Source organism: Syngnathus typhle, linkage group LG6 (assembly GCF_033458585.1).
Source record: "Syngnathus typhle isolate RoL2023-S1 ecotype Sweden linkage group LG6, RoL_Styp_1.0, whole genome shotgun sequence".
Taxonomy (NCBI): domain Eukaryota; kingdom Metazoa; phylum Chordata; class Actinopteri; order Syngnathiformes; family Syngnathidae; genus Syngnathus; species Syngnathus typhle.
The window spans coordinates 6,554,711-6,566,759 of NC_083743.1; positions in this window are offsets into that span (position 1 = coordinate 6,554,711).

The following is a 12,049-nucleotide window of genomic DNA, read 5'->3' on the forward strand; positions in this document are numbered from 1 at the left end:
GAGCAATTTTTAAAAGTTTTTTTTTTTTTACTGCGGCTGGGCCTCTCTGATAAATGCCCCCCCCCCCCCCCCCGCCCCTCCCGTCTTTGTTTTGCACACCTGCTGTCAGCCGCCTGGGGCATCTGTTGACAAACTCCTCCTGAGACCATCAGCAGCTAGCGAGCGCCTTCCTTACTCCATTCCACAATTGTTCAAAGCAATTGATTTCAACACTGTGCATCTGTCGAACATGCCATTTGTTTTTGCAAGTCTGACATAATCCAGGTATGCAAAAAGTCGTCATTTGTTGAATTTGAGGATATGTTTTGTCTCTGATTTTGTGTTCCTTGTGGCTGGCTGCATTATTTAGCAGCTTTTAAATTCCTCACACAGCTTGCATCCCGGCGGGGGGGGACTGGAGGCATTGAGCTGTTTACCCGCTGGTGTTTTTCATCCTTATTTTCTGATCTTCCTTTATTTTCTCATTTGTATGTTTTCAACGTAGGCTCCTTGCTGGAATCTATATTCTCGTCTTCTTATTCCTTTTGATGTCACCCGCCGCACTTGAGATTGTTTCTTGACGTCGCCAATGTATGCGCTTTTCGTGCTATAGGTGCCATCCAAAACGAAAAAGAAAAATCGTGAGTCAAGGTTATCCTGTCTGCTTTCAGATGCCATATTAGCATTCTTTCTGCCGGCGCGTCAACTTTGTGCATGCTCAGCTGTGCGCTTTGATGTGGGAGATAAAAACGTGTGTGTGCCCCGTGCAGAAAGTGGAGCAGAGCTGACCTGACGCTGAAACAAAGCCATCCAGCACAATGACTTGAAGTGTTGAGTTTGAAACGAAATATCAGATGACCATTTTAGATGCAAACTTTTTAGAGACTGCCATGTCAAGGCCGCACTCAACTCTGCGTGTGTGTGTGTGTGTGTGACTTTGCTTGATGATGGTGGCCACTGTGTATCCTCTTTAATTAGCTGCAGGTACACATTGTTATTCACCCTGGTGCGGTCGATGCTGATGGTCTTCCACAGATTCGTTTCTTGGTGTGTGAGGATGTGCAAAAAAGCCGCATATTTGCATCTCCGCTCCATTGAGCTCCTTTAATGTACTGCTGCAGTTGTGTGTGCGTGCATGCGTAGTAGTTGTGACTACAGTGTAAGTAAGACGGATGAGTGTGTCAAGGTTGCCCCCCACCCCGCTGTGTTGGCAGTTTGGTGCCTTCCATTTAGAAGGCGCGGCATAAAGGTTTCAAAGTTGAGTTTTGAAGCAGGTTTGAAACTTGAACCATTTTGGAAACAATATGACCTCTCATGTCTCTCAAAATTTCGGACATGACGCGTTTAGCGTAGGATTCTAGAGTCGTCGCTCGACCCAAAGGTCTCGTCTCCGGAGGCTCTGACAACGAATTAACACATTTAATGAAGAAAAATCCGATGAATGTTGCTCACAAGAATATTCCATCCTTGTCCCCCCATCGCTCAGGATTGCAGGTGCATCAGGCAAGGACCAATTTACGGCGCTAAACAAACAATGCGGTGGCGGCGCACGGCGGTAATTGCCAATTTGACTTTGCCGCTCTCGCTTGAGAGGAGGGCGGCCGCGCCAGGAAATAACACGTTAGGCGTGGGAGGGACCCTCAGCATGTGTTCTTTTGATTTCCTGACACATAAAAAGAAAACAAAATGGCTGTTGACAGACAACACGCTCGCCAGATTGAGGAGACATGCCCATTTTAAAAAAAAGCTTTTAAAATTCTGCTTTTGCTTTTTATTCCAAAATAACGTTAAGGTTTCAAGCCTGGGTTGAGTCTTCAATTTAGGATGAAGTTGGGTTCAAATAATGTTTGAAGACAAGGTTATGGCTTCAATAAGTGTTTGAAAGCAAAATGTTTGTTCTGTTTGCTTTGAGAGGCGGTCCCATCTCGGCCCAGCCAAAGTCCCAAAACGGACTCGCTGGTGGGATTTCACGCAGGCCGCCGCCGCGATAAAACCAGTTAGTGATGATGAACAAACTCAAGTGTGTCCCCTTTAATTGGTGCGCTGCTCGCTCGCTGTCTGTCAGCACGCTAATCAAGCGCGGCCTCTGTAATCTTTTTGTATCCGCTTTTTAATTGGGCAAGCTAATGAAAAGAACGTGCTTATTTGGAATGGAATAGCAAGACGCTCTGCTCGGGATTGGTAATTACACACGGAGATGGCCAAAGTACTCGTGTCTGCATTTTAGCGTCTGAAGGGAAGAAGTACAGATTCAAGGGGTGTGCTTCCAGGTCCCCAAGTTATTTAGGCTTTGGTTGGAGCTTCCCTGCGCCCTTCACGTGTTTTTTGTGTCATTGGGGGAAGTCAAGTGATTGATGCTGCGTGTTTGCTGCGCTCGGCAATGCTAAACACGCGATAACAAGAACGCCCTGCCAAAAATCAAAGAGTCGTCCATCTGTCCCGTCGAGCCGCCCGGCCTTTATTCCGATCAGGCTAGATGGGAGCCACTTAAGCCGCTGCTCGCTCGGCGCCCGCCGTCCCGCTCATCCATCACCGCCCGGCGCCGTCCCCGCGGGAAATAATCGGCTTTTAATTCGTCACGGATCACGCTCGCCGCAAGACGGATGGTCGTGCATGGGGACGCGCGGCGACCCGACGCCCCGCCTCACCTTTGCACTCAAAAGCAAGCTGTGGCGCAAATTGCCGTTTCAACACAGTGCTGGCTTTCAAATTCCAAACTCAAGCCTGCGTTTGCTTCTGAGCGAGGCTTAGCATTGCTAGCCACGCTTGGGCCTACAATGTGGCCTTTCAAACAAGTGTGCCGTGACACTTGTGTAATATGCAATTGGAGAGTGCGTCACGCGTGGGCGAGTGGCTCCAATGAGAAAATCAGAGCGCATATTCAAGTGGGGCGGAGCACACAGACGAGGAGGCGGCCGCGTGCGCTCAAACACAGGGGGAACAAGTTGTTCTACAGATGGCCGATCCGCAAAATTGGGCTCCATTTATTTCGGCTGGGATTCGGCCGAGACAAGACGGCGATTAGCTCATTCGCCGCCATTGACGACTACAGACGTCAAAAATCCATATGGGTCTGTGGCCCTTCTTGATGCGCCCGTATGTTTTTTCTGTCGCAGACCCGTGCCCAGGGATGGCGTCAAAGTGAGCGGCAGCATGCGCCTTACACGCTTGAAGGCCACGCCCCTCCTGGCCATGGTCCTGCTGGAGCTGGTGCGCTGCCAGGAGGCTCCCATTGTAGCAGGTAAGACGGCCGCCATCTTGCTTTGTCTGACTGGGAAGTGCGGGCGGGACACTGGACTGGGCGCGTTCTGTTTGGATAATTCCTATTGAACGCATGTAAGCCTTAGCTTTAGCTTTAAGTTGTGTCGTTCAAATTCCTAACTTGCATTGCTTGGCGCTCGCTATTCAGCTCGCCGGCTCCCTCGGCCCGAGGCTGATTAAATATGTGCTTAATACGGCGGCGGCGAGAGACTCGGGAGAGAATTACACGGGAGCCGCGCTGACCTTATGAAATTACCGGAGCGATTGTGTGAGACTCGACCAGGTGAGGTTTACAACCCAAGCTGCCAAAACGCAGCCGGCGGGCGAACGCGTGCAGAAATTTTCTAGCAGAGCCATGTTTGACACTTTGGACCATCAGAGGCTTGTTGCCGACAAGCTAAACACACACGCCGCCGCTAAAGTGCCATTTGGCGTTAATGCCGACGTGACTTCATACGTCTCATTGACTCCTTTCTCCTCGCCGAGTCAGCGCTATCGACGGCGCTGATAGCTGAAGGTCGTTGTTCCGATTTGAAAGGAAAGGCAGAAAAATGCAGCAAGAAAGTCGGCCTTTTGGCATCTGTCCGTGCAGCCGCACTTATTTGGCGCCCGAAGCTCTCGAGTATTCCGCTTGGCAAAAAACGCACGAAAGCTCTTAACAGATGAAAACGTCCAATTGAAATACGGCTGCACCGAATGGTGCAAAAACGTCAACGTTCAGAGAAAAGCCCACAGATGAGGTGACCTCCGTGCCCGGTCAGAACCTCTCCAGGATGGGCACGTCCCACCGGAGAGGAGAGCCCAGGTGTCATGGTAGCACAGCTTCCCCCTTTTTTTTTTTGTTTTCCATGAGAAAACAAGCAATCTGTCGGCCGACCTTGTTTTGGCAGAAAATGTGGCCACCAATAAGCGTGTTGTTTATAGCTTCCAACAGTTTCCCGAGGGTGGGGGTGAGGTGGCGGCGGGGGCTCTTATCGTCTTCCAGCCCGTCACCATTTAATTACACGGAGGGGCCACACTTCCTCATCACACTCCATCCGCCCCCAGGCCACCATTTAATGATGCCGAATGCACTCCGGGAGCCCCTGGCCTTTTTTCTTTTTAATTTTCTTTTTTTTCCGTCATTCTGCTGCTTTTTCCTCAGACGCGCCTCAGCGTGTCTCCGCTGGTGCACACTTCCTGCTTTTGTTGTTTTTCATATTTTGCTTCAAGGCTTGAAACTGGATGGCTAAAAACGAAGCTTCATGTTCTCCTCGAAAACTAGCGTTGCTTTGAGAAACCAACGGACAAAAATCCACTATAATCTCATGCGATTTCTTTTTTTTTTTTGCCTCAGATTGAAAGCCCGCCCTGTCCTTTCTGTTCTGGGCCCTTGCATGAATAAAACAATGCCATTAAATTTGACATTATTGCTGTTAAATGCAACGGATGACATTTAAATTGAAATGCTGCGCTATGCACGGGCGCCGCAGTTTATTGATTTCCATAGAGACGCGACACGGGCACCTCTGTATCTCTTAACCCTAATTCTCATTCAGTCAGTCCCCGCACACACACCCGTGAGCATCCCTCTCGAGGGCTTTGTGCGAAGGGACTGCAGCAGCAGTGTCATCCCTCAAATGAATTTCTCTTCACATCCCTCTCCCCATTAAAGACGGCATTTGTGTTGCGGCACTTTGAGTGCATACACACACACACCGTTTTTTTGATGAGGCCTCCTTGGTGACGCTTTGTGACAAAGACTCGGCCACTGAAATGCTCAAAGTGCGTCAAATGTTGCAGGTGCTTGCAATCGTGTAAACAGCGGCCATCTTGAATGTCCAAACCGGGCCAATTTTCCTCATAGAAATTTAGTGATATGCAATAAATAGATCCAATAAATATCATAATTGACAATCCCAGACTGATTGACAAGCCAAAGCGCTTAAAACCAGATAATATTTTTGACGTCTATAACCGTCACTGAATGGCACTGAATGAGTTAAAAGCAGCCGTTCGGCAGTGTGGAGGAATCATTGACGCTATCTCAAAAGGGAAGAGTGGATGGAAATGGAGCTCACAATTGAGAGTCGCTCATTGAAAGTCATGAATGAAGGCTTGAACAATCAAATCCACTTAGACGTCAAATTTAAGCCTGAAAATCTTTTTGGGCTGGATTTGCATCCAAATGACCTTTGAAAGCAAACAATCAAACTTCACTTGCCGATCTTTTTTTGGACACAGATTAGCCAAAAGAGCCTCGCTTACGAAGTCCAAACCTGCATATATGTTTACAAATGTGTGTGCGTGCTCTTAGACATCAATATTCACAGTCCTCTTCTATGACCTCAATTATCTTATAAAGAAAGTTGCTTGTTGAGTGAGAGATCCTTTTTTGATAAGTTAAAAAAAATCCCCAAATTCTTTAATTTCTCACACTTTTAGCCTCTGGACAGGAAATATTAGCAGAGCAATACAAAAGGCGTCCGTCCGTCTGTCCGTCCCAGGCATGCAGGACAAAGCCGGTTTGATTTCATGCAAATTTCGTCTGGAGGCGCAAAAGGCGGGCGAGCCATCCTCGCGTTTGCCTCTACCTCGCTTGTCTCGTTAAACTGAAGCCTTCACGTCCGCAGGGGCCGCCCGCCCGCATCTCCTTTTGCATCAAATTGTCTTTGGAGCTCTTTTGCCTCCTGCTCACTTTTGTTGATTTGCTTGATTTATTTATTTTTCGTCCTTTCGTTCCCCCCCGATCGGATGTGACACACATTACTAAGCGAGAGCAGAAAGCAGGCAAAATGTCTGCTAGGCTGGCTCCAGACAAACATTGTTTTTGTTGGTGCCCCGACTTGAAATTTCAGCGATATTTGGTGCTTTTTTTCCCCCCTCGTATTGCAGCATTCATTTTCCCGGGGTGCTGCTGTGAGAACTTTCCAACTCGGAGGCCGTGTGAACAAAACATCAACGTCTGGGCTTTTTCCCCCCCTGCGAGTATTAATGATGACGTCAGTCTTTCTCGAGTGGTCAGGTGTGAAGGCTTGCCGGTGTTTATGGGAACTTTTCCTGAGGCGTTTGCTTGGCGTGTTTGCGCTGTGAAATATTGATGCAAGCAGGGCTTCCAAAGGCAGCAGGTCAGGAGTATCGCGGGACGGCACACATGTTAAATTATGGAGCAGCTTGCGCAAATTTAAAGATTATTCTCTCCCCGCGCCAGCCCATAGCCCGGCCGGCTTCCTTTTCAATTCGCCTGCAACGATAACGGCGTCGTAACTCAACGAGAGTGTCTGATAGGAGGCGAAAATATATTGTGTTTTTTTTTTTGGGAAATGAAATGCGACCATTTTATGAGTTTCTCTTATCTGGTCTTAATGTTGCCGGCGTCCTAATCTCGTCAAGCGCCGCACCTGTCACGCTTTGGATAAGCAATGTGTTGGGCCGGACATGGGGAGATTACCGCCGCTGAGGAATGTTCCTGTTCCTGCTTCAATTGAACGGCCGGAGAGGAATGATGGGAAATGGAAATAGGCCGAGTTGACGAAATACGTTTTGAATGCCTCCCAAGTGGAATGCTACAAAAGTCCTATGGTGGAGGATGGGAAATAAGTTCACTGCTGACGCCAAAGGGATGAAAAGTGTGCTGATAACCACAGAACAGGAAATGGAACCTCTGTGACTTGGAGTGGGGCGTGCGTCCGTGAATGAGTACGGTACAACAAATACGAATCATCACAGTGGTGCCTTGAGAGCTGAGAGACCCAAGTCATTTCAAGTCATCAGACATTTTGTTTGTTTATTTTGAGTTTTGTATATTTGATGTATCGTGGAATGTTTGGCAAATAGTCAGCTGTTCATCATAAAAGTGTTTTCAAGCTGTTCAGTCCACTCTACTCTAAAACAAAGCTAAATCACAGAATGACACGTCGTTGCCTTAGATAGATTGCTAATAAACAATATAAAACTCCATTGACATGCTAACAGTTAGCATTGATAGTTGCGCTTTTATTGGGACATCTCTACAAAAAAATGAGCCACTTAGTAGAAGTACAATTAGGCAATAAATTAAGGAAACGAAAGAGACGCTAACGTACTTAGCATGAAGCCAAAAGCATAACGACGAAATACCGCGCCCACTCAGCCAAATGTATTCAAATGACTTTGAAGCGCTAATGATGGCGCGCTAAATCGAGGTACACAAAAGACAGGCGGCAAATTGATGTCGGTGACAAAAAGGAGCCGGCTGACATTGGTTTTTACGGCCGCAGCCGCCCGCCCACCTGCCCGCCCGCCCGCCGCCGTATAATGATGGCAAAGTGCTGACGAGGGAGCCGAGTGATGGCTCTGCGCCGGCCGGGAGCCCGTCACGCTCGCCCGTCACGCTGGCTCAAGGGTGCCGGGAGGTCGCCGAGAGGTCGCCGGGCGGTCCTCCATTTAAATTGATTTGAATTTTCAAAGCATTAAGGAAATGCTAACTGAATATAAAACCAGTCGGGCTCTGAGTTCTGCAGACTCTGCTCAATTAGTGAAGCCCATAGTCAAGCACGCTTCGTACCTAGACGTAGACCAAAAGCTGTAGTGTCAGGGCGCCCCCGGCATGCCGTTACGTCCTCATTAGCGCCTCCTTCACGCCCGTTTTATCGGCGTGACAATAACATAAGTCATGGATTCCCACGCCCGAGTACACTTGATGGCCGCTCAGCGACACTCCCACACCAACGTTGAGGGTCGGGTGCGAATATGGTTGCGTGTATTTGTTTGGAATCAGTTATTCAGTCACTTTAGCCGAGACATTAGCCGTAATAGAATGAGGTGAAATTCTTAGGAAAATACATCTATCTATTTTTTTTGCAAGGTGTCAGGACTCACATCGTCGTCCTTCACTTTCCAATACACTTGATCGGCATTCAGCTCTGGAGCCCGCCCCGCCGCTCCTTTCCCCCCCCATCCAACTTGATTCAATCATGCAATTTGCTGGCGAGCAAGATGGAGCGATGTAGCGCTCTATCTTTTGTCGATGGTGATTACTTATTGATCATGCGATCGATACGTTCGTCACGTCTTCACCTGAATACCTGCGGCCTCATTGTGGCTGTGTTCCACTCCGTCCACAAAAAGATAAGGAGGCGGAAGGAAAGACAATCAGCTGTCCAAGTGGGATCTTGAATTGCGCCCCCCGGCCCATATTTGCAGTCCCATTTCTTTGTGGATTTTTTTTTTTTTTTTTTTTATACAGTTCATACCTATTTTAATCTGATTTCCATTTATTTTGAGTGTAGTTTCACTCTGCTCCACTAGATGGCGGCACACTCTACTCCTTTCCTGACTAGAGGGGCTCTCCTAGCAGATGGATGGATTTTCAAGATGGCTTATTTATGATCAGGCACGCAATTTACTCATAATCATAAATCCACCTGTATGCTGAATGCATAATTCATATAGCATGCCTCTTTTTATTGCTTAGCAAGATGAGCTGCTTGTGTTGTTTTTATGAAAAAAACAACATGCGTTTAAGTCAAAGTTAAATAGAGTAGAGAATTTCCTGTCCAAAAGAATATTTTCGAGGGACACAAATTTATATTCTTGACAAAAATTCCCATCTTATGAATGTAAGTCAATTGTTATTTTTTCCCTTCCTGGTTTTAGCGCACCGAGGGGCGCTGCCCTTTTTAACTCCTCGCCAATTACAGTCCTTAAACAGCCCTTTAATGACGGATTTAACGCCCGTCTTGTCATTTTATGGCGGCAATGTACATCGACGGAGGAGAAGACGTCTCCGGCTGTTTAATGGTGTCCTTAACGGCTTCTAAATGACAGCGAGCGTCAGAGACCACGTGGCGCTGGCTGGGCTGGTGTCAAGGTGACTGTATGTCGTGGCCGTCTTGCCCGTCAGCTCTGATTCCTCTCTTTGATTTCTTTATTCCATGGCTTTACCGCAACCGGCGAGCGCTATTCCCCAAAGAAGCTCGCCGATCGATCGCTCGCTGACGCAGCGATAGCGAATGACTAAAGCGCTGACGCCGCTCCGGCCGATCCCACATGTGATGAAATCTTTTGGGCAATAATCCTCCTAAATATCTGTCCGTCCTCACACACACGCACCCACAATTGTTTACGCAAACATACAATTTCACACACAAATGCCGTTGCTGGAATTCATCACGACGTCTGCAGATGTTCCCGCTCGGTGAGAATCAGGCCGCTTGCTATTGATTTGCCGTCACTTGCCTGCTGTGAAAGCCACCAGGGGATCGTGTCTTGTTTTTTCGTACTCCAAGCCGGCAGCTTCATGCATGCGCATGTTCCTCCGTCGGGTTTGACTGCTCTGGATTGTTTACACGGACCGCCACCTACTGTGCAGCATTAAAGCTGTCCGTCACGCACGCACGGCAACTCGGCGGAGGTGGAGGCGGCGATCCGTCACGCCAAAGAAGACTTGTGGCTTTTACCGTAATAACGCACATTAGCACTTCTGTGAGACCTTTACTCTTGGATGTGATCGACCCGCACACTCAGAGATTTAGCCGACCTTTTGTTGACACGGTCCTTTCGGAGCTACTTGAGTGTAACTGGAAGGTTCAGACCAAAATGGCCGACTTCCTTTTTTTTTGCTGGATCTAGTTAGGAGTTGTCCTCAAGACCAAACCTCATGTTGCTATTCTGAATACATTTGAACTTTGGCAGCTCTTTGCAAACTCTTCAGCATGAAAATTGAAATGGGTGTCATTGCAAAAGTGCACTGTCTCCATCTGTAAATCGCTCACACGAGAGCTCGGGCTTTGCCCTTCCCGCTCGGCACGTCGACGGCTTTTATGTACCCATGCCGCATGCGTTACCCTGAGGTGAAAGCCGCGGTAAGGGAGGGGGAGTGGGAGAGGGGGGCAAGTCTCTTTAAACCCAATTAAGCTCGCCAAAGTATGGAAGATAGTCCTGGCTGAAACCTCGTCTCCCTGGGTGCCCCATTAGAGTGCAGAGAAGCCGACGAAAACCCTCGCTAGTCCCTGACGGTGCGGGGGTAAAAAAAAAAAAAAAGTGACCCGGAGCCGAGAGGTAGCTGAGATTTACTAAATATACTGAAACGGGAGTCAGCGGCAGGGAAATGTATGAGTGGAGCTGCCTCTTTATTATGTCAGACAGAAACAACTCCATCGCCACACCCAGGTTGAAAATTCTCACCACAAAATAGTTTAGCGCGCAATCGAGACTTGGATCTTGCGATGCCGCCTGCGCCTGCCCGCTCGCCCGCCAGCAGATTTGCCACTGCTAGCGTGTTAGCTTTCAGTCCATCTGTTGATCCTCCACAGCCAGGCGCACAAAGGAAAGCAAATTGGATCCTCTAACTCGTTGGCATCTTTTATGCAGCCAATTTTCATACCAACAACGTTTTCTCGGGAGAGCGAATGAATGAGGCCGCCACGCAATCAGATAAGGCGCCGGCTGACCGGCCCCTCCGAGTGGCTCTCGCCTCCTGACTTGAACTGAAAACCATGACAACCGATTGTCCTGTTTGCTTTTTCCATTTCATTTAAAAAACAAAATGGAATTGGAATCCAACCCAGTTTTCATCGTAAGAACCAACATGTTATTTCTCAAAGTGAAGTCATTTGACTGACCTCGCTTACACTTAGCACTCAATGTGTAATGCTAATGCTATAGCATTCAATGCTAGTGTTTCGGTTCCAGTGTTCCGGCGGCGCAAGCGTGAGCGAACGTTCATATCTTATCGCAAGCGCTTGTCTATAGCCGAATGTCAGCAGACGCACAACGTAATGAGACGGGATTTGTAGCCGTATTACACCTGAGCGTGCGCAAACAAACGAGAAGGTCGAGCGATCCGCTCTCCAAACAAGACATGAGTTAATGGCGTCGACCTTTAAGCCAAAGTGTCAAGTGTTTGTTTGCCTGCTCCCTAGTTAGCAGGCTACTCGCATCATACACTGACAGCCTTCAAACCTCACCGCAATGTGTTTCAGACCTTTCCCACACTTGAAACCTGAATTTAAAGCCCTACCCATTTATTGGAACCCCCCCCCGACGAGAAGCGCTTAAAAGCATGAACGCATCAAATATATACAAAGTTGTTCTTTGCTCAAACGACATGAGGACTCGACGTTTACGGCAAACGATGACACGTGTTAAACAATATTGTCGGGCGTTCGGCAATGAGCAGCTTTGACCACCAGAGAAAGGCAGACAAAGGAAGGACGGAGGAAAGTGATGTATGATCAAAGGCGAAAGCGCTATCGATTCTCTTCCATTGTGTTTGGCGCCATTAAAGCGCCGATCTCGAAATGGACGCGTAAAAAGGCTTTGGCGATAAAACACGTGCTTGACAGGGAGGAAGAAAGGGAGGGGGCTTGCGCTTCATTTCATTTGAAAGGCGCCACGGAAACAAACGCACGGTAGTAATGAAGCATTCCAAAATAAGGCCCGGGGGCCAATTTTGGCCCCTGTAGAAATATGCGCCGGGCCGCAGCCTCTGGCGTAAAACGAATCGGGCGAGGGCTGTCAGTTATTCCAGTCGTAACCTCTTCAAATCTCCTGATTATTTTGTCATGGGAAAATAAAAGAACATGCTGTTGCAAAAATGCGCACACCCTCTCATTAAATGTATTGTAGTGTTGAGAATGAACCCACCTCACAATTATTAACACTAAATAAGGTTCCCAACGGAAGTCTCCCTGCTCTTTTGAACGCTTTGAATTGTTTGCACACAATTTTCCCCGGTGTGCATCCCTGCCAGTTGGTGGGAGCAGATGGGGGTCAAAGGTGAAGGGCGAGCAGGATAGGACGGCGAAAAGCACGTCCCGACCTTTGCGATTGCGTCGCCTGTCTTTGT